A 10,992-nucleotide genomic window follows, 5' to 3' on the forward strand; every position below is an offset into this window, starting at 1 on the left:
AATCCATGATAGATCTGTTCCTTCTTTCTACTATTCCATTTTGTTCAAGAGTTCCAAGTGCTAAAACCTATCTTTTGATTCCCCTTTCAATGCAAAAGTTATTGAACTCATGTGAAATGGATTCACCACCTCTGTCAGACCTTAAGCATATTAGTCTTTTGCCTATTTTCTTTTCTACTCTGGCCAAATACCATTTGAACTTTTTAAATGCTTCTGATTTCTCTCTTAGGTACATGACAGTCATCATTCTTGAATAATCATCAACAAACATAATGAAGATTTTTTTACCAGTATAACTTTCAATGCCAATAGGTCCAAGGTAAAAGCACAGTTTTGTGTCACCATTTTTTATACAAAAACCTATTTTGGTCAAATCTCATTTCTCTATCAAAACTCAATTTTTTTCAAAAACTAAAAATACCCTTTTATAGATCTCAGATTCAATATTATCATTATATAAATTTTTGAGTGTTTTGATTAGTTATAATTTGTTATGATCTCAAAATATTATAAGTTGATATTTCAACATTTCAAAAGATGCTCCCTCAAAAAAGGGAAAAAAATAGTAAATCATATAAAAAAAAAAAAATTATATTTATCACTAGAGGAGAGAATCCTCTTCACAAATATGTAATTTTTTTTGAAGAAGGTATAGATTTGATAGGGAAGTTTTGACAGGAGGAAAAAACTGTTGGATTCTGACAAGGTTGAACTCGAGTACTTATAACAAAGAAAATATACATCAAAAATAATTATTTCTTTTTTTGTTCACTAGCTATACATGTCATCTATAAAATATTTTCAAATTAGAACAAAAAAAGATGATTTGTACATACTTGTTTGACGAAAACTACATCCTATATTTTTTATAGTTAAAAAAGGGACTTCAAAATAAAATAAAATGAATAAATTCTTAGTCAAAAAAATTATAAAAATTATAGGCATAAAATTCATACAATTCTACACATTTCATCAGTTTACATCATCTTCATATTTTAAAACACAAATACCATTTTTTTTGTCATTAATGTTGAACTATCACATTCTGATATCACGTTTTTTTATAAAAGGTGACACAGGTTTATTCTTTTACCCTCCACACAAATCAGTATGCACAATTTCTAGAACTTCTTCAGTGTGATAGTTCTTTCTTTTAAAACTAGTATTTTCCATTTTACCAATTTGACAATTCTTGCATAGACCAACCTTAGGTTTCTTTACATTAGGAATACCTCTTACTTTCCTAAATTTACTGATCTTTATCAAGTTGTTGAAGTTTACATGACATGACTTCTTATGCCATAACTAACTTTCTTCAATTTGAGCAATGAAACATGAACATTCACTAAGTTCAAGATAAAATAAGTTACCTTTTGTTTGAGTGCCTGATCCAATCAGCTTTTCTTTACCATCCAACAATCTTGCTTTTCCATGCATAAATTCTACTTTGAATCCATTATTAAGTAGCTATGCTACACTCAACAAATTATTCTTTAGTCCTTCTACCCAATATGCATTATCACATACAAGTTCCTTGGTTAGTGAGATTCTTTCTTTTCCTCTTATACAACAAGGTTTATTGTTACCAAATCTTACACTACCACCATCATAGTCTTCAAAGTATTCAAACTTAGTTTTATCACCAATCATGTGATGAGAACAACCACTATCTATGATCCATGAATCATTTTTTCTCATATGAGAAATGAGTGCCATTTCTTCATCATTATCAGACTCATCTTTCACAACAATGTAGACAATTTCATCTTCTTCTTCATCATTAGAATCATTAGAATCTTTAGCCATGAAACATGTTTTCTTTCCTTTATCCTTGAATGATTTGGAGTCTTTCTTTCCATTGTACTTGTGACCTTTCTTCTCATCTTTCTTTTGCTTATTTGGGCACCTAGCAACAATATGTCCAATTTCTTCACAAGAAAAGTAGATTAGAGGAACCTTACCTTTGTATTTCCCTTTACCTATTGAATATTTTCTTGCAAGTAGAGCTTCAATCACTTCAAGATCACTGTCTGATTGTGGATCCTTCATCTTTTTCCCTTTTTCTTTGAGTGAAAGCTTGGCTTCAAATGCTGATTTAACATTCTTGGCAGCTGGAACATAATTATCACAGTTGTCTAGCTCAAATACAGTCAATCTTCCAACTATGGCCTCTAAATTTATTTTATGATTTGCCTCACATCTTCTTTCTTAAATTGTAGAGACTCTGATTGCATAAATGAGAAGTAGAGTTCTAAGAACTTTACTTATAACTGCCTCATCATTGATATCTCCTCTAGATGCTTTGATTGCACTAACACATGCTTTAACTCTTTCAACATACTTTGCAATGTTTTCATCCTCTCTCATTCTCATTTGATCAAATTGTCTTCTCAAACTTTCTGCTTTGGCTCTTCTCACATTATCATCTCCTCCATAGATCTCTTTTAGCTTGTTTCACATTTCAAAGGCAGTTTTGCAATCCTTGATGTCATCAAATTCTTCATAATTCAGAGTAGATGCTATATCTATCATTATGTTTTTGTGAGTCTTCTTTTCAGCAATATCATTGATAGATAATGTACTAGAAGGTTCTTCATATTTTTCATCAAGGTACTTTAGCCCTGTATCACCAATAGAAGCCAGATGAAGCCTCATCAATCCTTTCCATGCTGAGAAGTTGTCCCTATTAAGTCTTGGAATTTCCCTTTTGTAAGACATCCTAATCTTTAGCTTAGATCCTTGAAATATTTTCTTGTAAGCACCAAGAGCTCTGATACCAATTGTTGGGATAAAGATAGAGTAACTGAGAGGGGGGGGGGGGTGAATCAGTTACTAACAAAAATTATTCATAGATCCCTTAGATGTCTCAAAGATCTAGTTATTGCTGATACTTAGTAAAAAAATGTTGTAACTCGGTAAATTAAACTATTACTTATCTTCAAGAATTCATGCATGTAACTGAAAACAAAATGAACACAAGAGACACTTAATTTAACGTGGAAACCCAATATGGAAAAAAACTACCAAGTAACTAGTCACCAATTTTTCACTCTTTTGAAGTGAGCCCTGTTAGGAGCCAACCTTGTTAAAGGTTACAATACACACTGTTAGGTGTGGCTCTATTAGAGGATTTGATCACCCTATTAGGAGTGGCCTTGCTAGAGGTCTTTAGAACAATTTAACTGAACTATCACCTTGTTAGAGGATTTACAAAATGGCTATCAAACCAACTCTATTAAGAGATTTGAAATCACTGCTACAATGGTTAGAAAGTAACAATGAATTGATCTGCACAAGATGCAACTAAATTTATAGATCTCTATTTAGCATCATTAGATCCTCCTTGATCAAGTATAGCTTTGATGCTCCTCAATAATCTCTGATCATCCTTCAAATTCACTTCCACAATAATCAGTCCTCATATCTCATTAATTCCACACTTCCATCCCACACACTTAGAATTTGCAACTTGACCTCTTAATTATACCATTCAGATTGTCAAGTTGGCTCATTCACATGTTACATTTACCAATAAATCATACATCAGTTGGCTACAAATATTACTCTAAACAAATAAACATTATTTCATAAAATAATGAAATCATTTACTTGGCCGATCCTACTCAATAAATATTGCTTCCAAAAATTTCCTAAGTTAACCTTCTTGACTCCATTAACATTGCAATATCTGTAAAATCCTTTGGCTACCGAGTTTACTCGGTAAGAACTGCTTCTGCCATATTTCCTTTGATGACCAAGTGAACTCGGTAAGAACTATTTCTGCCACATTTCCTTTGATGACCGAGTGAGCTCAGTAAGAACTATTTACTCAGTAGATATTGCAAGTTTTCTTTACTAACCTTCTAGTCTCGGTAGATTCTATCTTTTTCCTTGCTGACTTTCTGCGATCGGTAGACACTATCCTTTGCCTTGTTGACCTTCTGAGCTCGGTAGACACTATCCTTTGCCTTGCTGACCTTCTGAGCTTGGTAGACACTATCTGATGACTAATATGACATTTGTGTGACATCAAAGACAACACACAATTTAACAATTGTATCCAAAAAACATGTAGCTATATGCCCTCATTTTTTTCTTTTTATTAGGAAGTTGAAAAAGGGAACCATGCTTACAATGACAAATTGTGAATAAAATTTGTACAAAAATCATTATATTCAAGATGAACTTTGAATATTTTGACAAGTATTTGGGTAGTGAGGATAGAACCATGTTTCTAATGCCTATAACAATGTAGAAATTAGAGTTTCCTATCTCAAGTTATGATAAACTAAGTATAGCGAGGTATTAATTAAAGTTAAAAAAGATAATTAGTACTAAACAAGTTAACAGAAGTGTGGTATTCCTTTTGAAAATATCATTTGCAACTTAAAAATTTATTTTTTTCTCTTGTTGTAGAGGAAGAAGGAGATGATGATGTGGAAGAGAGCAATGTATATGATGAGGTTGGATGTCCTCAAGAGATAAGTATACCATGATGCACCCCTAAATGAGTTATGTTCAATTCTTATGCTTTGTTTCACTTTTTAATATTATATTTTTCTATAGTAGATGTAGAAACTAGGTCATAGATAGGATATGATTTTTTTTTAGTAAAAAGTCTTGACATTTTACCTAGTCCCATACAATCAACCTTGTCCTAGGGAGAAAGTTTACTTGGTCCTAGAAAGTTGATCTAGTGCACCTAGAAAGTTGACTTCATCCAAGGCTTTTTTATTTTCTTCTTTTTGATTAAATTTGATTGATATGTATATGACACACTAATATAATTTTTTTAGTATTTGGTTGTAGGATTTGTTGACGATGTGAAAACATGCTACCATAAAGACTATGGTATCCTCCATGGACACTATTCCATACTATGGGTTTATAATGGGCATACCTCCTTCCACAAATCTGATTTCACAAACCTATGTTGAAGACACTAATGGAGAGGTGGGATGAGTAGACGTGCATATTTGACTTTCCCACAAGTGAGATGACAATCACCTTGGAGGATTTATTCTAGATTCTAGTAGTACTAATCTTATGATGGATAAATATAGTTTTGATACATAAATGAAATGTAAAGGTTGATAGAGATCAAATATACTACTTAGGGTGGGCCTACACTACTACACACAATGAATGTACGCCACTAAGGGTACTACTACATGAAAATGTTAGAATGTTTAGAATAAATGATGGGGTGGTGGGGGGGCAGGGGGGGGTTAATCAATTAGTCAAGGTCCATCAATACCAATTGAATAAACAAAGAACTTAAATATTTTTAGTCCAACATTATCCTGATGCTTGATCTCTACTATAATCTAAATAATAATGTTAACTTGTAGTTCAATGTTCTAATATAACAAACTTTCTGAATGTAAATATTTGAAATGTAAAACACCATAAAACATTCAACACAAGTTTGATACTAGTATTTAATGTGGAAACCCAATTTTCAAAAAACTACCAGCAACATGTCACCACTTTTTCACTCTTTCAAAGTAAGCCATGTTAGGAGACAACACTATTAAAGGTTGCAATACAAACTGTTAAATGTGAGCTTATTAAAGAATTTAATCACCATATTAGGAGTGGCCTTGTCATAGGACTTTAGAAAACTCCATTAGAATGTCACCCAATTAAAGGATTTACACACACTATTAAGTCCTTGAATCATATTTAGGTCAACCTTTGATTAAAAGGACTTCAATACTGATTGTTTACAATAATTAAACATAAAACAATAAGGTTTGATTTGTTTTATTACAAGTCAATTTTTAGTTTTATATCTCTATTTAGTTCATGTGTTGAATCCTTGATAAGCTTTCCTTGTCCCCTCCATCCTTGATTTGCTTGGCAACCCTTCAAGAATACACCCTTTTTTTCACAACAAATATATACTTTCTAATTAGATTTTCTTATCAACCTCAACAAATTTGTTCCATATTTATAGAAATATTTCAAACACTCACAACGTCTCTCCTTTCTTCTCTTCTACACATATCTTATTCATGTTCTTCATCTCTCACTTCAAGTTCACCTATGTACCTCCTTAAGTATGCAACTCTAGTCCTTTTCTATTTAACACAATCATCCTAGATCTTAGGTTTTGAAACCTGATCCAACATATGCATTATAGTTTTTCATCATCCTTATTTTCTAGAAACTTCTCATCATATTCATTCATTAGGTATCTAACCTAATCCTCATCTTGAATTAAATGATCCAATGCATCAATCCTTATCTTCAACAAAAAAGAAAGGGATTCATAATTTTATATTTGAAAGCTTGGTCAACATATACAATGGTTTATTATTTTCATTTTCATGAATGTTTTATATGTTTTTGTCATTTCTTTGATTATGAAAATCATGGAGGCCACAAAATGCATGATCTATTATGATTTTGACTCTATATTTACATTATGTTCAACCCTATATTTTCATAAGGTTCTCTTCTTGTGAGATATTTCCATGTATATTTGTATTGCTTTATATGAATGGCTCTTGATGATGCTCTAGTTGCATTTCTATATTTATTTTTGTTGCCTTCTTGCATATATTAAGAGAGCTTGAATATTAATGGTCACATCTACATGATACATCTATGGCATCATCTTCCATATGATGCTTCTATCGACATAATGAATGCAGGTCATAGCTGCACATGTTGATAAATTCCTCTTTGCATATGTAAATAGCTTGTATGCAAGTGCCATTTTCATGTATCTTAATCTTTATTTTTTGACTATATATTACATTCTCCTTTTTTTTGTGTTGTTCATATCTTAATGTACAAGTTGTAGTTGTGCTTTGACTTTATGCATTTTTATATAAGGATTCCTTTTGCAACAATAGAAAACCCATATGGTTGTGTTTCAACCCCATCTCCATGTTACATTGTGAGTGGAAGATGATGCCTTCATCACCTAGGAAATTAGTCTCTTTGTCATTTCTAGAGTAGGCATATAAGATCTTCATAGTAATATGATTCTATTTCAACATATGCATATCTCTTGCTAATTATCTTATATGATTACCATAACTACATGCTGAAACTTGTATGATGCATACATCTAATGTGTTGGTTGCATCTATATTTATTTCTTGTACTTTTAATATTCCACTTGATTTACCAACATGCTATTATGCTCTTGAGGTAGTAATATCATCATTATGTACATACTTAAGCCTTTAGACATGCATGCATGTATGTATCTTCTATAACTTGTATATGTGCATGGATGTATGAAAGCCTAAAGTCATTATTCCTTTCCATTATGTTATGATCATTCTAAAAGTATTATTCCATTTTATAAGGAATTGATGACATTGAAAGCAAGATGACATGCCTTTATTATCATTTTTTACCTTTTCATTATTTTCAAGCTGTAGCAGTCTATTTATGATGCCAAAGCATCTATCACACTTTTTTTGCCAACTATTATATGATTCACTCTTCTCTGTGGAGCATTTTTCTACTAAAAATTTAGCCTCTAAAGTAGTTAATGTATCTCTATTTGTGATAGTGCAGTACTTCTAAAATGCATAATTAAATAATTTCATGCTATAATAGTTGTCCCCTTAGGCCAACTCCTTTGCCTCCAATGTGATTTTCTCTTGGATGCAACAATGAAACTATTGATCTCAGATTGGTTTTGAAAAATGAGTGTCAACACATGTAAGTTATTTAATTAGCTCATGTTGAACAAGTGGCACATGCCAAGAACAACATGTATATATTAGAAACATAAAACACATGGATATGTTAAATGTAAGGTGTTAGAAACATAAAACACCTCCTAGGCCTTGAAATGACAGTCAATTACAAATGCACTAAAAGCATTCATAGGAGCTAGATTTTAAAATTTCTTCAAATTATGACTCAAAACAAGTATGTAAATCTAAGTCCCGATAGTGGCTCTATCTAGGGATGAATGCCCCTTGCAAGCATGGAAAGGATTTAGATCTCTGTTGGAAGAAGACCACTCAAAATTTTCTTAGAACAACTTACTGAAAATAGGAACTCTATTCTAACTATACAAGAGGATGGCCCCAGGCCACCAAATCTCTCAAAACTTCTTACCTCTATCAAAAACATGATTCTCATTCACATCTCTTTGAGGTAATTTGTGAGTATCATTTACATGAGTTTCACCACACACAACAATCTTCTCATTAGTAGATTAGGTGAAACAAAATCATTTGCCTAGTGCATATAAAAATTTGAATTACTTTCTTTGTCTTGCTCACTATGAAAATGTATATCAGCATGCTCTTGAATATAAACATCAAAATAAGAACTACCATGAAAATATGATAGATTCCTACTATCAAGGGGAAACATGAAGTATTCATATTCCACTTTGTTCACCAAGTTGCATATGTCAAGAAAATGCAACTCACCTTGTGTATCCGAGTGTGAGGCATACATAAAATTTGATTGCTGCCTACTTTTGGTCATGTTACTCATCAAATTAGATTTACAACTTGATAAAAATTCTTCACATTAAAAAAAATGATTAGTTACCAAATCTAAAAACTATTCTAAAAATGCTAATCCAGAATATGTTGATCACAATCTTTTTCTTTCTCTAACAAACTGTTAGAGGGAACATTGAACTTTATAAACTTACCATTAGGCTGATCATTACAAGATTTGTCTATATAAAAAGGAATCTCAAAATTAGAAATATAATTTTCACTATTTTCCTCTTCATCCAAAGCATGAAAACATATTTCAGTGCAATCACCAATAGGAGAAAGAACTGAGATAGTAGCAAACTTCCCTTCAATGATATCCCCTACATCTAACAAGTCATCATGTGCACATATATTTGAGGTAATATCATATGCACCTCCAAAGTTTAATAAAGATAATTTGAATTTTGTATCCTTTTCCACATCAAACATTAGGGAAGTGACTTGACTAAATGAAGAAACATTATGAGGGAAAATATGAAAATCCTTAGAAGCACTTACATATTTCTCAAAATCATAAGCCAACAAATTTGAAATCTCATCAGGGCTCAAGAAGACTTCCTCACAAATCTTCTCCTGAATGATATGAAAAACTCATAGTGGCAAAAAAATTAGTATCAAAATTTGTAACATTAGAATCATCACAATATTCATTCTCATCATGGTAAGAACTACCTCTTTTTCTATTACAAACTTCTTCAAACTCATATCCACTATTACAAGACTCATTTTCAATTTCATATCCATCTTCTTTATGCTAGATGTAATCCTTTGATTCATCAAAAGTTGAATCCATCTATTCACATTCGAAAGATATATTATCATTATCTATGGATCCATTATATTCACCACTACCTAGACTTTTAGCACATGTATTATCATCATTAGGAGACATAATATGAACAATATCATTATCACTTTCCATCTCCTTAATGAATTTTTCAGCTTACAAAATCTCTTCTAACCTTATAGGTGCTAGCTTATTAACTAAATCAGGCACTATAATATTTAAGAAAATACTAGGTAGGGAAGATTCCTCTGGTCTAGAATGAAAAGGCATCTTACTAATTACTGATTTAAACTTTATATAAACTTGTTCAACATTTAGACCCTGAATACTTCTCATTTCCCCTTTGACTATACTGACAATCATATTGTGAATTTTCTTATTCAACATAACATTATTACTAGCCATAGTTTCCAAACTATCAAAAATCTATAGAGTAACCTCAAACCTAATGTTTGACTCCATTTTAAAACAAAAATTTCACTTCCTTCTCTAGTGCTGAAAATCATTGAATAGAGGTACTAATTTTAAACATTCAATTTTCATGAATATGAAACTCATGAAAAGTAAAATACCTTTAATGCTAATGTAAAAACTTTCCTCTACGGATTCTGGCACTGGTGCTAACATGAACTTCCTTACACCATATATGAAACCATTATAGAGCCACCACCTCCTTTAAGAGGGAAAATAAATAATAGCTATGATTCACCTTCAAACATTTAATTTTTTTATAATAGCAGAAGAAAAAACACTAAACCTTAATCAAGGAACACTTCTTTTCCAAGAAACTATAAGGAGCTTCAAATTTTCCCATACAATTGAAAGTCCTTCAACTTTTAAAACATAAAATCAACTAGGATACACTAGCACAAAAAAAGAGTTTCCACTCACAAATATGATAAATAAAACAAGATTTTTTACTTAAGAAAATCTAAACTAGACTTTCAATGGTAGGAGAAATACAAATCATCAAACCAATCTTATATATTTTCAATCTTGAAAATAGAGAACAAATCTTGCTTGTTCATTCTTAAATCTAAACACTACAAAACTTTGAAAATATTTCTTTCTTGAATTGACTGATGATGGAAACACTAGTGACAATACAATCTTTGTTCAACCTTCATAGCTATTGTTGTCCTAGATAAAACATTACTAGGAAACACAAAACCTTACATACCAAACTTAATATGCACAATATATCAAAGATTTCTAGATCCTTATCAAGAATTTACAACTTTTGTCCTCAACAAAGTTTCCATTTTGTTGACTTTTGATTTAACAGATTTAAAAATAACCAAGAAACCAAACCAATAAAAATATGGCTAGAAAATTCCTATGATAAATGCACTTGACTACTAATCTTGGGCCAACTATAGGGCTATTCAACCCTCCTTCTTCTTCTTTAGGTTCTGCAAGACCTAGGCAAGTGGACCATAGATTCCTTATATGGTACTAGTGTAAATGTGTACAACTAAATCTAGATAAAGATAAAATCCCTTAATCCTCTATGTTTATGCAAGCATTCATGTTCATGAAATAGCTAAAATTAGAGCACATGAACCTGATAAACCAAGTGAGGGAAAATATATTCAATTATAGATTTGGATCTCAACATAACCCAAGTATGCAACAACAAAAATAGGTGATCTCTAAGTTGACCAGTCCCTTATCCATTGGGCATCAACTAAACCTTAACATACACATGGATATCAT

Source organism: Cupressus sempervirens, chromosome 1, assembly GCF_028749045.1.
Source record: "Cupressus sempervirens isolate cs-2001-9-10 chromosome 1, ASM2874904v1, whole genome shotgun sequence".
NCBI lineage: Eukaryota > Viridiplantae > Streptophyta > Pinopsida > Cupressales > Cupressaceae > Cupressus > Cupressus sempervirens.